At 31.7% G+C, this 23,111-nt stretch overlaps 1 protein-coding gene and 1 long non-coding RNA gene across 4 annotated transcripts in view; both read right to left on the bottom strand.

The window, feature by feature from the left end:
* LOC143242769 (uncharacterized) overlaps nucleotides 1–23,111 on the bottom strand; it is a 96,190-nt gene that overhangs the window by 50,563 nt on the left and 22,516 nt on the right. The window lies entirely within an intron of this gene.
* Nucleotides 237–18,358, bottom strand: LOC143242770 (uncharacterized). Of its 3 annotated transcripts, none has more exons than XR_013023218.1 (6): nucleotides 17,940–18,358; nucleotides 15,088–15,157; nucleotides 10,569–10,640; nucleotides 5,541–5,623; nucleotides 3,051–3,128; nucleotides 237–2,339 (listed from the first exon to the last, which is right to left on the bottom strand). It is a non-coding gene; the product is annotated as an uncharacterized LOC143242770 (long non-coding RNA). The 3 variants fall into 3 exon arrangements; XR_013023217.1 differs by having other exon boundaries at nucleotides 17,967–18,358; XR_013023216.1 differs by lacking the exon at nucleotides 17,940–18,358 and having other exon boundaries at nucleotides 268–2,339; nucleotides 15,088–15,222.

The following is a 23,111-nucleotide window of genomic DNA, read 5'->3' as shown; positions in this document are numbered from 1 at the left end:
TGTTGTTCAAAGCTACTAATAAAATAGTCAACCAGGAATGTGTGTTGTTCAAAGCTATTAATAAAGTAGTAAACAAGGAATGTATGTTGTTCAAAGCTATTAATAAAGTAGTAAACAAGGAATGTATGTTGTTCAAAGCTATTAATAAAGTAGTAAACAAGGAATGTATGTTGTTCAAAGCTATTAATAAAGTAGTAAACCAGGAATGTATGTTGTTCAAAGCTATTAATAAAGTAGTAAACCAGGAATGTATGTTGTTCAAAGCTATTAATAAAGTAGTAAACCAGGAATGTATGTTGTTCAAAGCTATTAATAAAGTAGTAAACCAGGAATGTATGCTGTTGAGTGGTAACAGTAAAGTAGTTAACACGATATGTATGTTTTACACATGCTTACGTAAAGTTGTCAATCAGGCATGTATGTTGTACAGATGTACTAGTAATGGTTCGTCGCACGGTTGAGTGCCCCAAGTGAAAATTACGGTTTGCCTGTCAGGGTGTAAATTCGGCTTTTCTCCTGGCTATAGGTTAGCTAAAATTGGAGGGAAGACCTTCTCGTGGTTTACGACGCTTCCATATACGGCACTGCAGATAGCAGTTTGCCCTTGTTTTGACAGTAAAATAAGCATGTTTTATTTCATCAATGGTTGAATAACTTTCCTTGTCTGTTTCTGTATTAAATTAATTCAAACACTAAATATTAAAAATGTGTCGATAACAGAGTAACATGCCAGTACTTACCATGAAGAACTCGAGAGGAGTGTATCGATACGACTTATGTATCTGTACGAAATTTGGCAAACTTTCAGTGTATATAACATATATTTGTGTTGACATTTAGTGATTCAATAAAGAGGAACATTGAGTAGTACATGTTGTCTTCATTTGTTTGATAACAATGTTACCTGCAAAGTAAAACTTACTTTAATGATATCGAGAAAACCCACTTGTAGAGAAATATATATGTATAAACGGCTCGTTTGGGTTGAGAAAATATTTTACGTCGAGGAGCGAACAACGTTTCGACCTTCTTCGGTCATCGTCAGGTTCACAAAGAAAGAAAGAGGTAACTGACCGGAAGCTGACCACGTTGTTCGCTCCTCTACGTAAAATATTTTCTCAACCCAAACGAGCCGTTTTTAAACATATAAAACTTACTTTGTATGTAATGCTATTAAGTAACATAACAAATTAACAATGACAGAATGAATAGACAAATATTACGACTGTGGTTTTGAAGCGTGTGTCGCGGACACTTGTGAACATCGATCAAGCAAGTTCCTTTTGGCTGTGATCTGTCCAGCAGTATCCAGTTAGCACGTGCAATACATTCCCGATACTTAGTCACATGGTTGAGTGCCCAAAGTAAAAATTTCAGTCTTCCCGCGAGACCAGTTCAGGTTGTAAATTAGGCTTTTCTTCTAGCTATAGGTTAACTAAAATTGGGGGAAGATCTTGTCGTGGTTTATGTTGTTTCCATACACGACACTGCAGATAACAGTTTGCCCTTGTTTCGACAGTAAAATAACCACGTTTAATTTCATCAATGAGTGAATAACTTTCTGTGTCTGTTTCTCCCGTATCTGTTTATACCAGTGGTGCACAAAGTCAGGCCCGCGATGTCCAACGGGAAACTCAAACATAGAGAGTTCGCGCCTCCGCGAAGATTAAGCGCTATAGAAGAATATGCATTAGATTAGATACTGGATGGTTCCATATTTGTGTCGAGCAATAAAGAAAATTTAATGAGAAAATCTCGTTAATGCATAGGCATTTAATCATTGGCTTAATGACGTAATATTTCCATAATTACGAAATCTCACGTGTTCCAATTGTTCTTCGAGATTTACTTACGAGCCCTATTTTGATACTATTTCGTCACAAAAATGGTAGCTAATCGTAAAAGAAAAGTTGACGACGAAAACTGGCAGTTTCATGAAAATTGGACTGCACAATACTGTTTTGTTCAACAACAGAAGAACGTGATTTGTCTGCTGTGTCATTCGACAGTAGCAGTGGCAAAGGTATTCAATATAAAGTGTCATTATGAGTCGGAGCAAAAAGATTTCCACAACGTAGTCAGTGATGAACAAACAGCTCGAATTGAATCTCTGCGGCAGTTGCAGAACGTTTCCTCAAAGCAGTCAGCAGATTTAGGTGCAGCATGTGAGGTCAGTTACGATATTTCGTTGATGAGAGCGAAATCTGGCCAACCGTTCACTGATGATGATTTTGTCAAGCAATGCATGATTACTGCATCGGAAAAGTTATGTCCAGAAGCAGGGTACATCTTTGGGTACATCTAGCTGTATTGAAGATTCTGAGGTACTACAGAATGAACTAAGTAAAATGGTAAGTTGAACAAATGTTTGTTAAATGATATTTAAATACAGTAAGTACAGGATAATTCATTTAACTTAAGTTAGATCACACATCCAATAAAGATGGAAACTAGCTCAAAGCATGAATAAAGAAAAAGGTCTTTACATGGTAGAAAACAATTCACACAAGCCATTCAAAAAAGTACTTCTTTGTTGCTATAAATATATCTAATATAATTTATGATGTATTTTAAAACATCACAATTAAACGATTTAAAGAAATACCTCTTTATGTTAAGTCTCACTTGGAATGCTGTGAACAATTTTGGTCTTGTTATCCAAGATACTGACTTAATGAAATGTGTTCAACTAGGATTATTCCAGGGATGGAAGGATTACTTTATAGGGGCAGGGTAAGATCTTTCATCTTATTTTGTTGAGCTATACTCTGATGATAACTTAAAAGGACAACAGATTAGGTCTTGGAATGGACCAAATGAATTACATTTAAGGTAATTTCATTTTTCTAACAGGATCATTGAGTTATGGAACGAGTTGTTGTGAGTAATTACTTACAGTAATAATACTTCTCTAAAATCTGAGATGTAATACTACAAGCAACATCTTATAGCTACATTGAATTTGCAATAAAATACCTGTGTATAGTAATTAAAAATCTACCTTGCATATCAACACTAATTTTAATACTACTACAAAAAAGAATTCTTACATTATACTCGAGGTTTCCTTGCCAATGTCAAAGAATGCAGATAAAGCCTGTTTTGATCTGATTTGCACACACCATAGTCTGTAGTAAAAATTATATCCAAATTTAAAAAAAATTTAACAACAAATTATACAAATCAGAGCACCTGAGTAAAAGCAAAATTTATTTATTTGATACTAAAGTATTGGATATTTCAATATTATTTTAATCTAAACAACTCAAAACTGACCCAAATGTCAAAATCCATAAACACACACAGTTAAGATTATAATTTGACTACTTGTAATTTATGCTTGAAATTTTTTAACTTATCAACTTTTAAATTGGAAGGAACAACAACATGATGTAGTCATTATTAACCTGGTAAAAGAGCCTTCAAAACAACAATTTTTCTTTCTGATGACCCACGAGTTTATGAACAAAATTATAAATACCTTGTACTTAAACTGATTACATGAAAAGTTATTTCAACAACTATAAAAACTTGTTGTATAATATTACACAAACAAAGATTATTAACACAAACTAGCTCACCATTGGCAGTGCTATGGCTCAACTTTGAACTTTCCAATAAGAATATGACACAGAAGTTGTTTTATTAAAATAAGTTTTTAACTTGATTGATAACTCTGAATTTCAGTTTTGTCTTAAAAACCTGAGAATCAATTAAACCAACAGGTTTTTATGATTGTCTTCAAAATATATACACTAATTACAGAAACAATATGAACTGTTCATCACATAAATGTTCTTAAGTTCTAGAAGCATCACTCTGTCTGGTTTAAATTTTGAGGATGAAATAAATTTTTACTATTAATATTTCAAAACATCTGTTGGTACAGAAGTTAAGCTGTTTTTAAGATCTACCCTTACTATGATTACAATTAGTAAAATTTGTATTTCTCTACCAAACCCCTTTCTCTAGTTACAACAATAACTGACTCCAATGTCACTGACCTTCCAAGAATGTGTGGAAATAATCCTGTTATAACATTAATCCATGATATCTGTTGTGCACATTTCAAACAGTTATAAACAGGACTTACAAAAATCAGAGTTATGCATGACTCTTTTTATCATAATTTAATTACCACATTCTTTGTTATTATTATTCAGTATGTTCTATGAGCATTCTTGCACGTAAATTTCATAAAATAAGAACATTCATTTCATGTTACTATTATTAATTTATGTGCATAAAGAATGTATTTTCCATAAATGCATTGCTCATAAGTTTGATCCTTGGTGTTAAATGAAAACAAGAGAACATAAACAATGTAGAAAAAATATACAATCCAAAAGTGAACAATAAAATGATTACAAACCAGAATATACAAAAAGGAGGAATTAGTAAAATTACACTTTTCAAACAATTTTAATTAAATGATGAACTTATATGTAGTATTTTGATTTGTATTTTACTAACTAAAGAGAAGCTATATTCATATAGGATTTTCTATAACTCAATGACAATTAGTAAATCAAATAGGCTTTACATTTATATTTAATATTGTGATGAATTAGGTGTAATACCTGAAGAAAACGTTATTTTTATTTTATATATTTCAGAATAAAAATGTTTATTTTGGTACAAAAGTTTAAAAACAAAATATAATGTTGTCTTTATGTACTAAATTAATTTATATTAAGCATATTTCAAATATAGGAGTTACTTAGAATAAGAAAGAGTAATACCATTGTCACCATTTTATTATGTTTAAATAAAATTAATTCTCTTCTTAGTAGCAAATTATTTAAAATTTTTATTCAGATATCAAAATCATAAAATTCAGTATATAATTAAAAATGAAATATAAATTATGATAGTATATAGTCTAATTCTCTTCTTAGTAGTAAAATATTTAAAATTTTTATTCAAAAGATCAAAATCGTAAAATTCAGTATATAATTAAAAATGAAATATAAATTATGATAGTATATAGTTTAGTCCTCTTCTTAGTAGCAAAATATTTAAAATTTTTATTCAAAAGATCAAAATCCTAAAATTCAGTACATAATTAAAAATGAAATATAAATTATGACAATATATAGTTTAGTCCTCTTCTTAGTAGCAAAATATTTAAAATTTTTATTCAAAAGATCAAAATCCTAAAATTCAGTATAGAATTAAAAATGAAATATAAATTATGACAATATATGGATTACTTTGACTATTTAAATTTAAAATAAAAATCCTTTTAATCAAAAGTGACCATGTTCATATTTTAAATTTCATACCTAATTTCTTATTTATTTTGCACACAAAAAACAACCTTAAAATACTGCAAATAATTTGTTTTCATCTACCACTGTTCAATATTTTGTCCATAAAAAATCTACAATTTGTACAATAACATTAATGAGTTAAATACTGATCAAGAAGAATTCTCTTGGCCTAGCTGTCAACACACAGCTACACAGAGAAATACCATCTAAAGTATAAATTAACTCAATTCATAAAGCTGGTTTTTTATAATGTTCACAGTTACATACCTGTCTAAGCAGCTGGACTGGACAATTGTTTTCTAATGCTAACATCAGCAAAGAATAAATCAAGGAACCTCCATCATCTCTACCTGAGAAAATAAATGTATATGATAAATAACAAATTTTGTTCATGTAAAATCCATAGAAGTAAAACTGTTAGATAAGCACACTCATTGTTAAAATTTATCTTAAGATGGCTGGTATGGGTATTAAAACTTTTATTAAAATAAAGTAGAGAACAACATTTCAACCTTCTTAAGCCTTAACCTTCTTTAGGTTAAAAAAAGAGAGTTTTGAGAAGTGAAATTCAAGTGAATTTCTCATCACAAAACACTCATTGTTAATTCACTGTTCTTTTGGGGGATTACATACATACTATATTATCAAAAGTACTGTAATATAAATATATGACAAGGTGGTTATGTTTCATTTTGAGATTTCATTTAATAGGATATGAAATTACAGCTGACAATAGTTAATAACACTTAATACCAACCATTGACAAACATCTGATAAAATATTTTTATTCCAGTGTTTGTGTGTAAGTATATATTTTCTAATAAACAAAAATAAAAAACTGAACAAATCAGAAGAATCCCTATGGTACAGACATGGGATATAAAATGTATCATAGGTTTCAGAGGTGACTGAAGAAGTGGGACCCACACTGTGATGGGGATAAATGAATTGTCAGTTTCAAACTCAACTGTGAGTTTCACAAAAAAGAAATACATAAATAAATAATAATAAAATAATCAAAATAAATAAAAATTAGGAGAGCAAGATATGAGTACTCAAGCCCATAATGTCTCACATCTGTATCATCCTTTACTACCTGCAAACTGTTGTGGGAAGGTGACTGTTCTCCAAAGTAAAGAAAATGTAATAATAATAATAAGGTACTAACACTTGAGTGTAAGCAAGATAAACTGCAGCATTTACTATTTGGGTTTGTTTTTAATGCAGTTTTTTCCTACTAATTTTATTTTACTTGACTATCAAGTATTAATCTTTATTTATATGTAGACAGGCTGGTGGTCCTATACATGCAAGGAAAGATATCAACAGTAACTATTAAAAATCACTCACATAACATTTTTTTGCAGAAAATAAAAAAGGGAATCTCAGTATATTAGAAAGCATACAAATGAAAAGTTACATACCGAACAAGTTTCTTCCCACCACACACAACAAAAAAATGAATACGTATACATATCCTAACATAAATATCTAGAGTGTATCTCTACATAGCACTAATACTTACTTAGTGTAAAACATGCATCTAACTTAAAAAAGCAGAAACCTTACCACTGAATATTATTATTCACATCAGGTTAACCATTTTGCTATGGGCTCAGTGTAATATACAAGTTCATCTATACAACTGCACACATTAAGTATTTGCACTATAACTTTTGATGCAGCATGTATCTTCACAAAATTTGGTAAAGATTACAAATATTTTGTGTATAAAGATATCAGATTTTTAATTTTTATTAAAGATTCTTTGTGAATCTGAGTGCAAACTGATTTCATGTTATGATTAAAAAAAATTATTCTTTGTTTAAAAATCTCAGATATTATTTTCACAATCTCTAAAACCTCCTAAGTACTTTCAAACACTTATTTTCAGCAAGCCTTTGTTTTATGTTATTTTCTCTACTCTAACTATGTGTGATCTGTCATTTGACCAACCTCGCAACCATCATAAAAACTTTGGAAATAAATGTAAATGAAGTATTTCATGCTAGAATGACTACATATTATAACACAAAAAGACAGTAATATAAAACTGACCTTTAGTCTTTCCTGTCTTGGCTGCATTTTAGTGGACTAATATTTTATAATACAGTCACATTTCAATTATTGTACATTATACTCATAACTAATTACTATTTAGAAATAAGTTATGGAGCTTATTTTTCTTAAATATTGAATGATAAAAAATAAAGAAGTAAAGCAAACAATTATCTCTTCTTGCTACAATTTTTGTACTCAGTTGCTGCTCTAAGTCTTTTAAATTTTGCATATAAAGGATAACTGAACTGATACCATAGAATTTAACTGTAATTTATTAAGCTTAGTACCTAAAATGTATTTAGATTTAGTAAAACATGAAATTTCAATCAGACTAAAGACACAACCTATCTTGAAATTTTGGTTTGAAAGAACGTGGCAGCTTTTTTACAGATTAAAAGAGCTGAGTAAACTACTCTGGAGGATATTCTAAACTTTTGATTGGTTATTCACATATCATTTTGAAGTAAGTGTACATAACTAACCATATGGTGAAAGAAGCCGCTAGGTTTGATTCAGTATGCAAGTCGTATCTCAGCAAAATAAAAAGATATAAGGTTCTCATTTTTCATTCTAGCCTGATAATATTAATAATTTGAGTTTCTAATTAGTATGAAACTATAGACTTAGTATTTTGGGATCACATTCATCTGATTTTAACCAATGCTGCATTCAAAATACTACACAACTCACTGAAATCTATATTCAGATTCTTTAAATATTTAACCTTTAACTTAAGAAATTAACTTATGTATGTACATAGTATTAAAGTTTGAATTATAATCTACAATGTGATTCTAAATTTATTGACCTAAATTCATAAAATAGTAGTTCAATAAAATTTTGAATGTAAGCCAACAAACACAATGACATCACGTTTGAGATGTATTTAGGAGGTTTTAAGAGATTATGCAAAAAGATTTGAAATTTTGGCAATGAAAAGTAGTTTTTTTCAGTCATAACATGAAATCACTTTGCACCCTATTTTCACAAGCAAATCTTTAGTAAAGATATTTCATTAAAAAGTTTGATTTTTTTTGTATACAAAATACTTGTAATATTTAGTAAAGTCTACCACATTTTGTGAAGATACACATGCAATACCAAAAGTTATAGTTCAAATACTTAACATGTGCAAATTTGAAGGTGAAGTCATATATAATACCGAGCCAGTAGCTAAAGGATTAAATAATTCTCCTTTTCATCAAAGTCCACAAGACAGATTCAATAACTTCAGAATGCCATTCAATAAGACAATTTATTTCTTCTCTATATCTGTTATTACAAGCTGTGAAACTCACTTTAGAAATTGTCCATTATGACTTAAACCAAAAGTCAATCTAACTTCACTTTTACAAACATACTTGCATTAATTTGAGACATTATGATGTAACAGTACTCAATTTAAGCAACAAGAAAAATTCAGAAGGTTTGAGTAATGTGACATTAATTCATAACTGGTTTTTAAAGAGTTAGGTAAACAAATCTGCAATAAACTATTTCTTCCAAGTTATACATTTCCTGTAATGAAAATATATTTGTGATAGGTATTTATCTCCTCTCTCAAATATAGCAATATGGTTCAGTGCTACCCTCTATATGCAAAATTCTTTGCATGCCACAAGTCTTCAACTTTCACAAACCACACAATCAATGTGATTCAACTGCACCTCACATGTAAATCAAGTGACAGCACTCTACTAATACAAGTGCAACACACCCTCCCTCTATTCCATTTCTACTGTTTTTGACAGAAATTGTAATCACCAGTTTTCAGTATAAAGGAGGTGTGACAAGTATCTATAGGATATATATTTTCAATATATTCTTCTCACATATACAACTGGAATCTCACACTAAACAAGTAATTTTTCTTGATTAGTACAAGAAAAAAAGAAGCATCCATCACAAGCTTCTGAAGAACATGCAAAAAAACAGGAGATCATCAAAGTAGAAGATCCTATGTAGGAGACCACACAACTTCTGTTACAGGTATATTCTACACCCAATGTTGTACCCATGCATTACTTCCACTAAAATGTGTAACTAGAATAGGCAGAGAATCCAGTGATAATGATAGAAATAAGTATCCTTCAAAAGCATATGACAGACACCATAAGTGTGATCCCAACAAGGAACACACATGGGAAACCACACCACTTCTGTACCAGGTATACACTATGCAAAGTGTGGAAACAGGTGTCACATATATGGGTGGAAAGTGAGAAGAGCACAATCAAATGGGAGAGAAAGAAAGAAACACTAAGTGAGTTTGAATCCAAACAACAATACACTGGAATCTCAGTCCCCATGAAGAAAGACTAGACAAGAACCATCTACAATCAGATATGTGAGGAATGTACTCAAAATGTGTTGAGTCGCTAAGGCAAGTGGCTCATCAACTCCAGTCCAAACCCAAGCAGCATCAGGATTACTACTTCTGACTTGTGATTGGAGGAGGATCCCCACCATCTTTATCTCAAGGTTAGTAGAACAGTATTATACACATACCTAACCAATCTACTAAAAGAAGCAAAAGAGCAAATCCACAACCACACACACATACAACAGTCCAACACTCAAATGATGGTGTGAAGGGACGTACCAGTGTGGCATTTTGCATTGCAGGAAAAAACAAACACTGTTAGGAGAAAAAAGACACCTCTTATAACAACCAATCTCCCAACAGTTTAAAACTAGGAAACCCTCTGTTGAGACACTCAGACCTGAAAACAGTAATGGTGCTCAAAGCAACAATAATAATTTCAGAAATTGTAAAACAAACTTAAGAAGTCATATTAAACCATGAAGAATTCAAAAAAGAGAAAACAAAATTAATAAACAAAGGTAAATTATCTCTGCAAACGACTACAGAAACAATTAACTGTAGCAAATCAAGTTAATCATTACTTCACAAAAGAAATGGAATGAATACTTGAAGGAAAAGAGTTAACAACTGAAAAACATCTGCTCTCAATCACTGTCTAATAAGAAGTAAAAGTTCATTGTAAAGGGAGTTGCACAAGTCAGGAGGGTGTGTCACACTCCTATTGGGAGTTTACATGCCAGACACAGTTGAGCCACATGGAAGTTCAAGGATTATGGCATGACAAACATTTCTGCACACAGAAGGCAGCACTGAATGAAAATAGTTATACATGTGAAAAGAAGTACTGTACTACACCACAAACTTCACAATCTGGATTCAATCTATAATCAAAAACATATTCAACTTACCCACAACACATCTAGAATTCCATATGCAAAGTCTTTGTTCCCTAACAGATCATCTAGGACTAGGTTAACAACCTGACAAATGTACAAAAAATACATGTATATACACACTATTTTATTATGCCATCCCACATTATGTTCAACATATAAAGCACTTAAATTCAAACTAACATACAGAACTCATATTCTTAATTTTCCATGGTCTTTTTCAATTTCTTATAACAATACATGCATAGTTCATTCATAAAATTCATTTACTGTTTATTGTACTTTTTAATCAGTCAAAATGATTCATTTTATAATCATGCTATTCTTTATAACACACTACATTAGTTCTTGTAGATGATTATAAGCAGCTACACATCTTCCTTAAGCATTCGTGATGAGCCCAATCAAGTTCACAGATTAATCCCAGACTCTTTAAATGAAAGTAGTTTTATGGGTTTTATTAAATATTGGACCAAATAAAGTGTGGAAAAAACCCCATAAAACTCTACCCTTTCATAAAAAAATATATTACTTTATGGTAAGTAACCAGAACTATTATACAGCCAATCAAATTTTATTTAACAATACCAAACTGATTCACGCTACAACGTGTAACATTGACATCCACTGCATTAATGATCACATGCCTAGAAAGTACTAGTTTATTCCATTCTTTCTCCTCCATAAATTGTGAAACAAAGTTACTCTGTCTATTATAAATTGTCTATGTGATTACTTAGTAAGTTACTTAGTTGTAGCATTTCTATGTGTGAAAACTGCTATAAGAATAGTTTTACTAAAGTTAATTTTATTTATTTATACAATAGTCATAAATTGTAGGAAAAGACATCATATTACTCATCATTAAATGCAATTACAAAACAATGATTTATTTATAAAACAAACTCATAATATATAAGGGTGTCAATAATAAACTCTTATTCACTGTGCTATATGTAATGCTCCCATTAATTTATGGGACAGTCAAAACAATAAAGATTACAAACAATGTATATAAGCATGTTAGATGGATGTGGCTAAATCAGTCAATATAAGAATTAAATGTATGATCTTCTATCAAAGCATGTTACAACTATACTTCAAATATTTTATAATACATAAACAGTACTGAATACCTTCTTTATAAAACCTTTATGAAGTGCATATGGTGACATAAATGCCATGTACACAGAGTAAGTTTTCTGTTTATCACTATTGATACATTTACAGTTTTGAATACATTTATAAACAGTGGTGTTATAAAAACAGGTACTTTTCTTCATACCTCACTTATATTTCTGAGTTTTTATACAAGTCTTTACAAAGACCAGTGTTTTAGATACAGTTAACTGCAAGACAATTGTTTGCTTTACACTTACAGATGTCAAGGCGAATTCATTCTTGTAGATTCAGCATATGATGATGAGGTTGTTATAAAATGAGCTATCTGTACTCTGTCCACTATGGGTATCAAAATCCAATTTTAGACATTGTAAGTTACAAAACTTACCACTGACACACAAGGTGCGGGCATGTATGTAAGACAAATACACGAATGAACAACAAAGCCCAAAATCTATGTAGCCTATATTAATGTACAATGATGCAGCAAACATGCAGCACAAAGCTAACATCTACACATCTGAAAGCACATTACAGATAATTTTTTATTTTTCTAAGGAACACACAGCCATTGATTGTGAAAGGAATGGATGACCAATAACAGGAAGCAAGAACCATGGTGTTCAAACTGTGATGTGTGGCCCCAGGGTGGGGGATTGGTGGTTGGTGAAGGGTGGGATATGTAATTAGGACTATGAGAGCACATATATTACATCTGAACAAATTTAAAAATGAACAAGTTTGAAAACTGCTGGCTGAACATCACTGCCAGTGAGTAATATAGCAGCAAAAACATGGGAAAACTGGGTCAGTCATGGAACAAGCAGAGGTTAATTGTATGCTGAAAAATAAACAGATAGAGAGGTTACACACCTAAAACTATGCAACGTGAAGCAAAGAAAGTGCTAAAAGTCCCTGAAAGTATGTAAATTCTGAGAAACAAAGAGCTTTGACTTTTGACAGCAGGTGGCTTTTCATTATTTGTTGTAGAAATGTGATCCATCTACAACGACTTCTGATGCATACAGAGGTGTGCTGGTTGTCTAAAAGGAAAGTATTCAGTTACATTATACAAATGAAAAAATAATTTTGTATTTTTCTATTAGATTGTAGCCCTACATTAGTAGTACATTTTATGGATGAAAAGTGGCTTTTTTGCACTGTGCTATCAAGCTAATATTTTTACTCAGCTCAACAACCTTATGATGTCACTGCAAGGTCCAAATGGTAATATTTTGCAACTCAGTAACAAAGTGATTGCATTTTACAAAAAAAAAATGGTTCTACTGAGAATAGTTATAATATTCCTATACTGAAAATGTATTTATGATAGACACTGACATCCAGTCACAAGACTATCTATTCTGATTCAGTGCTGTCCCTATATACACACTTCTTCTTTACACATGCCACAAGTCTTCTGATTCCCCCTATTGGAACTGTAATATTAGATCATGTTGCTCATGCAAATAATCATGCATCACCTCCTCACCAATATAAGCATGGCATGCTCATGTGACTCCCTCTACATTCCTCTACTGAACTATCACTTCAAAGTTTGGCAAAACATGACAGCACTAGAGAAGTGTGAAAAGAGGATATTACCTATCATAAATACATTTTCTGTATATGAAAATAATAGCTTTTGATACAGTACTTACGTCCTCACAAAAGATTAATGAGAATCCCATGTTGATAAGGAAGAGGGACTGGCATGAGAAAATGACAAATACCTTCCAAAAGTATCCAAATGATACATCTGGAAAAAAGATATTCAGATCAAAAGATCAAAAAAGTAAAACCACACCGCTTTTGGGTCATGTATACTCTTTGCCCAACTGTGAAATTCAATGGAATTGTCATCATCTCAGAATTAATGATGTGGAAACCAGATACTGAAAATAGTGAAAATATCCTCAACTGCAACACCAAGATAGAAATTCATTTGTGAAAGATGTAGTATAAGCAGTATGGAGAAAGATGGATATCCAAAATTATGGGGAAACATCAAAGCCAACAGGAAGGCAAGAGCTAAAGCAATGAAGATAAAGAAATAAAAGAAAATTATGATCACATGGTATCTTCTACTGATTTGGCAGAATCTATAAAATGAAACATAAACAAAGCATGCATAAGACCTCAAAACATACAGAACCTCATGAGTAAGAGAATAATGACAGAATTCAGTAGCTCCATATGTCAAAAATGTAAAGAAGAAGGTTGAGCTCACTCAGCAAGTAATCAGATATTGAAGAAATCAGTACTGAATCAACAGCAGCCAAATGAATAGATTACCAAAATAAAAAGAAAGTCATGGGAGATAATGACTTCAGAATAGGACTGGGAATTCCATATGTCCATACAGTGGCTGAAGCTGCAGACCTAGTGAGCACATTCTCCATGTGAATGCCTTCAGATCTCAGTTGAAAATATACAGTTCTGATTTTTGAATCACAAATAATGCTCCTGTAGGAAATTTGTGAAACTCAGTAGTATTATGTAAAGTGAGCCCAAAGGTGGACAAAGTGTAAAAGCCAAGCTATTACACAACAAAAACTGAGGGGTAATTCTAGAAATAACTGATAACTCAGCCTATGATTGCTGGCCTCTCAAAAGTAAAATGTATGTATCAGGAATTGACAGTAGAAAAAAGAAATTCACTGGTAAATATGCTGATGATGGATGGCTTGGCTTTAAGAAAATATGTATTAAAATCAGCAGAATCTACAATAAACAGGAACAATAGACCAGACATCAAGTACTTGCCCACCAGAATGGTTCTCACAGTTCACATTCTCTGTGCAGTTAATCAATCAGAAAATTGAATCACAAGTTTTGGAAGTATTTCTGTTACAGTTGGCAGCCATAAAGCATTCTCTATGCACAAGGTAATATAGGACATAACATACAATTACCTAATAAAAAAATTCACAGATGTTGAAATAATTTAAGAGGAGCCCCCAGTGGCACAGCTGTATTTCTGTGGGTTTATACTGCTAAAATCCTGGTTTCCATCCCCTTGGTGGGCAGAGCACAGATAGCCCCTTGTGTAGCTTTGTGTTTAACAACAAATAACAAGTTTACGAAGAATTGTTTAAGGTATAACACAGTACTGTTCCTCAACACACAGATGAAAAACTCAGATGGACTGCAATAGTTAGAATTTGATTCCTGTTTACAAAAACGGAAACTGTCTGACAGAATATTTATTAATCATTTCTCTGGTATGTCAATGTATGTATAACCACAACAATCTGACTATAATTCTTAAGCCTCTTGAACTGACTAAAAGGACAACAGTGGGAAATTATCATTACTTAAACTTAAGTCAAATTATTTACCAACAAACTAACTCAGCGTAAAATCTCTGTGAAATTAGATTTAAACCAAAAACATGAACTTTTTTTCTTACACTTTTATTGCTCGACAGATGACCCAAATGACCACACGTGGAGCTCCATTAAGTTCAGGCATAGCTCTCGCTAATTTAGAAACAAATGTAGGCAGAAATATTTGATTTTGAGAGTGTATGTTTTATTAAACTGACAGAAGTTTCTCCTAGTGTTAAGGTTCACATATCAATACACAATATTATGAAAAATACGGGGTCACATAAGATGTAACCTCATGTTTTAACCAATGAATAAAAACTATCTTGAGATCGAGCTAATTAGTCAAAGATATATATTAAAAACAAATTGTTTATTGATCTTGAAGTGGTATAATGTCAGGATATTGTTACTGATATTGAAGTGGTGTAATGTCAAGATACTGTTACTGATATTGAAGTGGTATAATGTCACGATATTGTTATTGATCTTGAAGTGGTATAATGTCAAGATACTGTTACTGATATTGAAGTGGTATAATGTCACGATATTGTTATTGATATTGAAGTGGTATAATATCAGAATATTGTTATTGATCTTGAAGTGGTATAATGTCAGGATATTGTTATTGATCTTGAAGTGGTATAATGTCAGGATATTGTTATTGATCTTGAAGTGGTATAATGTCAGGATATTGTTATTGATCTTGAAGTGGTATAATGTCAGGATACTGTTACTGATATTGAAGTGGTATAATGTCAAGATACTGTTATTGATATTGAAGTGGTATAATGTCAGGATATTGTTTATTGATCTTGAAGTGGTATAATGTCAGGATATTGTTACTGATATTGAAGTGGTATAATGTCAGGATACTGTTATTGATCTTGAAGTGGTATAATGTCAGGATATTGTAATTGATATCAGTCTGTTGTTTTTTTATTTCTCATAGACCTACATGTACCAGTGTATGTTGTTTTTTATTTCTTATAGAGCTACATGTACCAGTGTATATTGTTTTGATTTCTTGTAAAGCTACATTTGCCAATGTATGTTGTTTTTTATTTCTTATAGAGCTACATGTACCAGTGTAAGTTGTTTTTTATTTCTTATAGAGCTACATGTACCAGTGTATGTTGATTTTTTATTTCTTATATAGCTATATGTACCAGTGTATGTTACTTTTTTCCTTATTTTTTTTATAACTACATGTATCAGTTTGTAATTTTTGAGACTAAAAAAAAGTATTTTTAATCCAAACATAGAAATGAACACTCAGACTGGTATACAGAAATTCTCTATTTATATATTTATACATATGTAAGTATTAGTAGATACATTTTTAGTAAAAATACTCCATTAAAAAATATTATCTTTGGTGTGCAAAAAACTTGTGTTTACTTAAAGCCTGTCAAAATGATATGAATACATTGTAATACTATAACAAGCACAGAATAATTATGAATACATTGTAATACTATAACAAGCACAGAATAATTATGAATACATTGTAATACTATAACAAGCACAGAATAATTATGAATACATTGTAATACTATAACAAGCACAGAATAATTATGAATACATTGTAACACTATAACAAGCACAGAATAATTATGAATACATTTTAATACTATAACAAGCATAGAATAATTATGAACACATTGTAATACTATAACAAGCACAGAATAATTATGAATACATTGTAATACTATAACAAGCACAGAATAATTATGAATACATTGTAATACTATAACAAGCACAGAATAATTATGAATACATTGTAACACTATAACAAGCACAGAATAATTATGAATACATTTTAATACTATAACAAGCATAGAATAATTATGAACACATTGTAATACTATAACAAGCACAGAATAATTGTTAGGTCAGTTCTTGGGATTGAGCCTGTCGTGATAAAGTTAAACAATGAAGAATCAATCAAAGTTTTTCATGTTAGTCACACACATTCTTTAAATTTTGAGGTTTGAAACATTATTTTTTTGGACCATTTGATCCTGGGCAAGTTATTAGTGCTCTCACTCACTAACTTATATCTTATTGTACTTTTCAGTCTTGTGTCCTTTCTGAGATATTTTATAAAGTGATATGACAGTAATTTTGAAACTGTTTTTTCTACATTTCCTTCTAGTGTAGAACAGGAGGGTGTTTGTTTGATCTCTCTTTGCAGTTAGCTATAATTGTGGTAGGGAAGCAGTTCATTAACGCCGTGGTGGAAGTGGGTGTTCTGTACGTTTTTTAGTTAAAATAGATATTTATTGTACTAATTTCATGGAAGAACATTATCTATGACAGTTGGCTCATTCTGAGACTTAAGAACTGTGCTGTAGTTTTTTTTTAAAGTGATTTTGATATTTTCAAGATTCATAGTTTATTAATGTTCAGTCAAACATGTAGCAAGTCATGTTTCGTCTGATGAGATGTAATTTGGCATTAGCACTCCCAAGTAAATACAGTACTAACACTACTGTTAGTAAACTTAATACAGTTTTACTACTGTTACCTTGTACGTTAAAACACGCAATTATTTACTTTAACTGATAGTAAAAGACTTAGGTCATCGAAAGACTTTCCAAACAGTTTCATGTTGTGCTTTACCAAACCTCTGTCATGTCTCTAATATTGATTGCTGGGTGACGAATTAGTGAAAAAAATTACCATAAATTATCATTAAAAAAAATGAAAAGCGACACATCCAACGTTTGTTTTGCTTGTTACACTTTGTATTTCCTTCTATAACATTTTTTCTTCAATAATACTGTGAGATTCCTAATCTCAAAATCAATTTTAAAGTTTTAAAGATCCATTTTATACAGACTAGTTAAATCCAGTTTCTGGAGTCCTCCGCAATAAGTTATCGTGTATTTTAACTGTATCTAGTTACCTCAAACTTACCACTGCATTTTACCTCTTATCATCATGAATATGATAGTACCTTTGGATATCTTTGCATATGTTCACTAGTATAAATCCAACTTTTTACAATGCTCGGGCATGGCCACGTGGTTAAGGCACTCGACTTGTAATCCAAGGGTCTTGGGCTCAAATCCCCGTCACACCAAACATGCTCGCCCTTTCAGCCATTATAATGTGGTAGTCAATCCCATTATTCGCTGATAAAAGAGTAGCCCAAGGTGGTGATTACTATCTGTCTTCTGTCTAGTCTTACACTATTAAATTAGGGACACATAACCCTCGTGTAGCTTTGTGCGAAATTTCATAACGATAAGGTAAGATCCTACTCACATGAATCCAAAATTTAAATTTCAAGCATAACATCTTTAAAATATATGCATAAATTCTCACCACATTTTTATTTTTGTAATTTTAAGTTTTAAAACATGGATTATATATATTATGATCTATGATTAATTTACAGATTCTATGAATAAGGAAACCTGTCAAAAAGCATAATGAAAATTTTAATCTGTTGAAGTGTGTTCTGACTTTACTGGATAAAAGTCATTTTAATCATTTTTACAACTTCATTAACAATATATTTATAAAAAACTAATGCTTCTATTATTAAAACCTATATAAAATAAGTTACAACAAAATAACAATTATTCATAACATCTTTCCTGAAATAGTAAGTTCAGGTTTTTATATTATTTTAAAGAAACTTTAATATTGCACATTGATGTCATTTCAAAATTTTATTGTAATCACCCCTTTCAAGACAACAACTCTGAGTTCTATCTTAAAACATATTATTTTACCTACATAGCAGTTGGATCATTTGTTAAGCCTTAATATGCTGTGCTCATAGATTATTAATTGAAAAATAACTTGTATGAAGTTTTAACATACTATAAAACACTTAGCCTTTCTTTACCATGTTTACATTCTACAATCTATGATATCAAAACTTCATCAAAGGTCAGTAGACTTAAAATATGTCGTATACTTGTGGTTTCCATTTACATGTTATCTCAGTAAAATATGCTATATAGATCATAAAATTACTGTGAAAGTAGCCAATAGAAATTTCAAATCATCATTGTCTAATTCAATGGATAATATTATATTTGAATTAAATTAAGAGTTTACACAGTACACAATTTTATACTATTTTAATCATCAAGTGTTAGAATAAAACTGTGATCAATAGCTAAAAATACAAAGTCTAGTTTGTGGATTCAGTTATTTACATTACAGTAGTTGAATAAAGGAGAACAGCAAGAGAAATCCGTTCACTTTATAAAGTAACAAATAATGCAAACAAAGCACTAGCAATGTAAAATGTTAGAAATAATTGAAAAGTAAAATTAAAGTCAAGTTTTGTTTTACAATTAAAATGGTAAACACTGATTGCAGAGATGCCAACCATTACGATTTGAGCGTAACCATTACGACTAAACGTTCATCCAGACAAATATTACGACTTGTTGCAACTCCCAAATTATTATATATTATATAGGCCTATACAATAAAGTGATAAATTGTTCCCCCAGGGCTTGAAAGGGGTGAAAAGGAAATTTCTAGTGAGATACAGATAAATTTTGATTATAAATAAAAGACACAGTCCAAATGGCTACTTGCAATAATCATGTTTGTGCTTGAAATAATAAAAAATATTTGTATCTCTGACCTCTACCAATAGTTTTAGTGTGGTGCTTCTCCATACTGGGTACATGGGGGAATCTATAGTTACGTCATCAGTGCTTGTCAGCCACTCAGCGCTCGTGTAGATGGGTATTTCTATTGGCATAGAAACACCAATGTGATCGTTCACAAGATAAAAAAAATAAAGAGGCCTCGCTCACCAGATTGTCTTGTTTCTGGCAAATCTAAAAGGACTAAAACTGTGAATCAAAAATTTAGAAAAAGAGTATAGTGCAAAATTTTCGGTCATTGCATCAAAAGTCAGTGACAGTTATGTGTTTTGTACAGTTTGTCATATCGATTTTTTTGTGGTGCATACAAAATCAGCATCTCACCATAAAAAGGCTGAGGTGAAGACAAAAACAATGCAGATAACGACATTTATGAGTAAAAATTCAGAATATGAAACCATAAATGCAGAAGTGATGTTCATGTAATTCGTCATTGCTCATAATTTACCCATAGCTGTAGCCGATCATGCAGGACATCTATTCAGAAAAATGTTCCCAGACTGATATAGCGAAAAAATATGGTTGTGCTAGAACTAAAACTACAGCCATTGTACAAATGTTTGGTTGTGAAGATGACAAAATGATTTCAAACATACTTACTAACAGTGTTTACAGTTTAGCCACAGATGGATCCACAGATATGGATGACTCAAAACTCTATCCAGTGGCTGTACGATATCTTGACCCTTTACTTGGAAAAATTGTTTGTTCTCTTTTGACAATGGTGGAATGGAAAGAAGCTACAATGGGAAAGAATATTTAAGCTTTTGGACCATGAACTGACAAAGAGGAAAATTCCATGGGAAATCTGTCTTAGTTTTTCTTCAGACAATGGCTGGTATAGGTAAAGGTGTGACAGGACACATCTCAAGATGACAGCCCAGCATTTACTTCATGGGCTGTGCCTGTCACCTCATGAATATTGCTGCCCAGAAAGCTTCCAGAAAACTGCCCTGCCTAGTTTCTGATATACTGATATATATCTACTATTTTCTGGACAAAAGTGCTAGCAGAAAACAACATTTCAAAGAGTTTCAAGGATTGTATGACAAAGAAACAAGAAAAACTCTACAACTTGTTAACACAAGATGGCTATCACTTGGGATGTGCCTCAACAGAATATTGGACATGTGGAAGCCATTGAAGAAGTATTTTTCACTGTGAAAAGGAAAACTAGATTCAAAAGGAGCTAGGCATGCAGCTCAGTCAGGTAGCAAGACTAACAGTCAGGATATCCTCTCAGCCACACAGGGACACAGTCAAGACACCCTCTCGGCCACACAGAGACACAGTCAAGACACCCTCTCGGCCACACAGAGACACAGTCAAGACACCCTCTCGGCCACACAGGGACACAGTCAAGACACCCTCTCGGCCACACAGGGACACAGTCAAGACACCCTCTCGGCCACACAGGGACACAGTCAAGACACCCTCTCGGCCACACAGGGACACAGTCAAGATATCTTCTCAGCCACACAGGGACACAAGACAAGAGTCTCCAAAAACAGACAAAGAAACATTTGATATCACTCAATATATGTTTAGGCAGTCTGACCTTGAACTAAAGAAGAGACAATCAATGAAAAAAGAGAAGAAAACAAAAGCTAGCAAGGAAGTAACCAAGAAAAGTTATGTGCAGAGCAAGTTAGATAAGTTGACAGTTTCTTGGACAACAAAATGAACTTGTTATTTTGTCTTTTTCTTTAGTCGGCAATTCCTTTATTTGAGAAAGCCAATTTGATATTGCAAAGAGAAGAACCTTGCATACACATTATGCATAGAACTCTGATTAAACAAGTTAAAAATATACTTGTCAGATACATCAAGCCAGTGAAGGCAACATCACTGAACTTGATAACAACAATAAATCCTTATACAAATCTGATGAGGCAGTTTCTATTGGAAATGCTGCCAAGGAATACATTGTTAAATATGAAAAGGACCTGGACCTGATCAGCTTCTACACCAGTGTCAATAAATACTATATTGCAGCTACAAATTACATGATGAAACATTTCCCTCTAAATGATGAACTTCTGATTCATGCAGAGGTTGCTGATCCAAAACTGAAAGTAAGCAAAGATTTCTCTTCTCTACACTTCTTCACAGACAGGTATTCTGTCCTTGCAAATACACATGAGCACAACACTATTGACAAGTTGAAAGGGCAATATTTGAACTACTAAATTGATATTTTCTCAGAAACTGTCCTTCAGTTGAATGTTGACAAGTTTTGGGTTCAGCTGTCTACAGTTAAGGATGGAAATGGTAACCAGAAGTATGACTTTCTGTGTAGGGTTATGCTTGGAATTCTTACAATCTTCCATTCTAATGCTGACAGTAAAAGGATATTTAGTTTAGAGACTAAAAACAAAAGCAAGTTCAGACCAAACTTGAGCACCTCAGTTTTGAGCAGTATTATAATGCACAAGATGTGTATGCAGTCAAATGGACAATGTTGTTGTAACTCCCAACCATCCAGAGACATTCTCATGAAAGCAAAGGCTACAACAGCTGCAAAACTATTACAATAAGCATCATAAACATGATATAAACTAGTCCTTACACAAAGGCTTTTTCTGCTTACTGTTTGTGCATGTTCAGTGTTGTTTTACCAGTACATTTGTTACTCTGAACTAAATAAAAAACATAATTTCAAAATATTTTTTAAAATTTATTTATTAAATACACAAAACACAGTCATAAATGAGCAATCTATAGCAGTAATAAATAATAATAGTTATAATAATAATATAATAATAAACAGCTTAGAGACATTGGTCAGGCCTAGTAGCCACAAATGATAAAGGACTCTGTCTACAATCATTATGCTCAGTCATTTGAAATAGTTGGCATCTTTGTGATTGTACTTTAATGTGAGAATTCTTTCTAATGATTTACATTTGAAATTGTGACTGTTGAAATTACATGGAAGCAAAAAAAGTTACTAATTTGTTCATAAGTAAAGATTTAAAACAGGATTTGTGGCATTAAACTTTGAATAAAGAGTGATAAAAAGAAAAGACTGTAAAAATAAGAATTAACCAATATGCACAACAATTCTTAGGCAACATTTGCCTATTGTCATCTGACTGAATAGTGGGGTTTGAAAACCAACATTTCAGTACATCAGCAACCCCAAAAGGCAAGACATTTCTGTTGCAACAGAATGTAAAACGCAAGCCCTCAGATTAACAATATGTCATATTACCAAAATGATCCCAAGTTCAGATAAAATTAACACCCCAGTGTAACCCTTTATAATCTAGTGGGTAGTATAATGCCACCTTTGGCCTTGGATTGTGAGAGTCAATAAGTAATAAAAGTCACAGTAACTAAAATACAGAAACTTCAAACACACCTTGCTCACTTTGAGATATTTTAAATTATAATTTTGATTTTTTTAGTTAAATGATGATTTGTAATACAATAAAAATAACTATATAACTATTTAGTATGTA

The sequence above is a fragment of the Tachypleus tridentatus genome, unplaced genomic scaffold, assembly GCF_004210375.1.
Source record: "Tachypleus tridentatus isolate NWPU-2018 unplaced genomic scaffold, ASM421037v1 Hic_cluster_2, whole genome shotgun sequence".
In the NCBI taxonomy this organism is placed as follows: domain Eukaryota; kingdom Metazoa; phylum Arthropoda; class Merostomata; order Xiphosura; family Limulidae; genus Tachypleus; species Tachypleus tridentatus.
The sequence above is the reverse complement of the archived record's forward strand: the minus strand, read 5'-3'. Positions and strand labels throughout refer to the sequence as shown.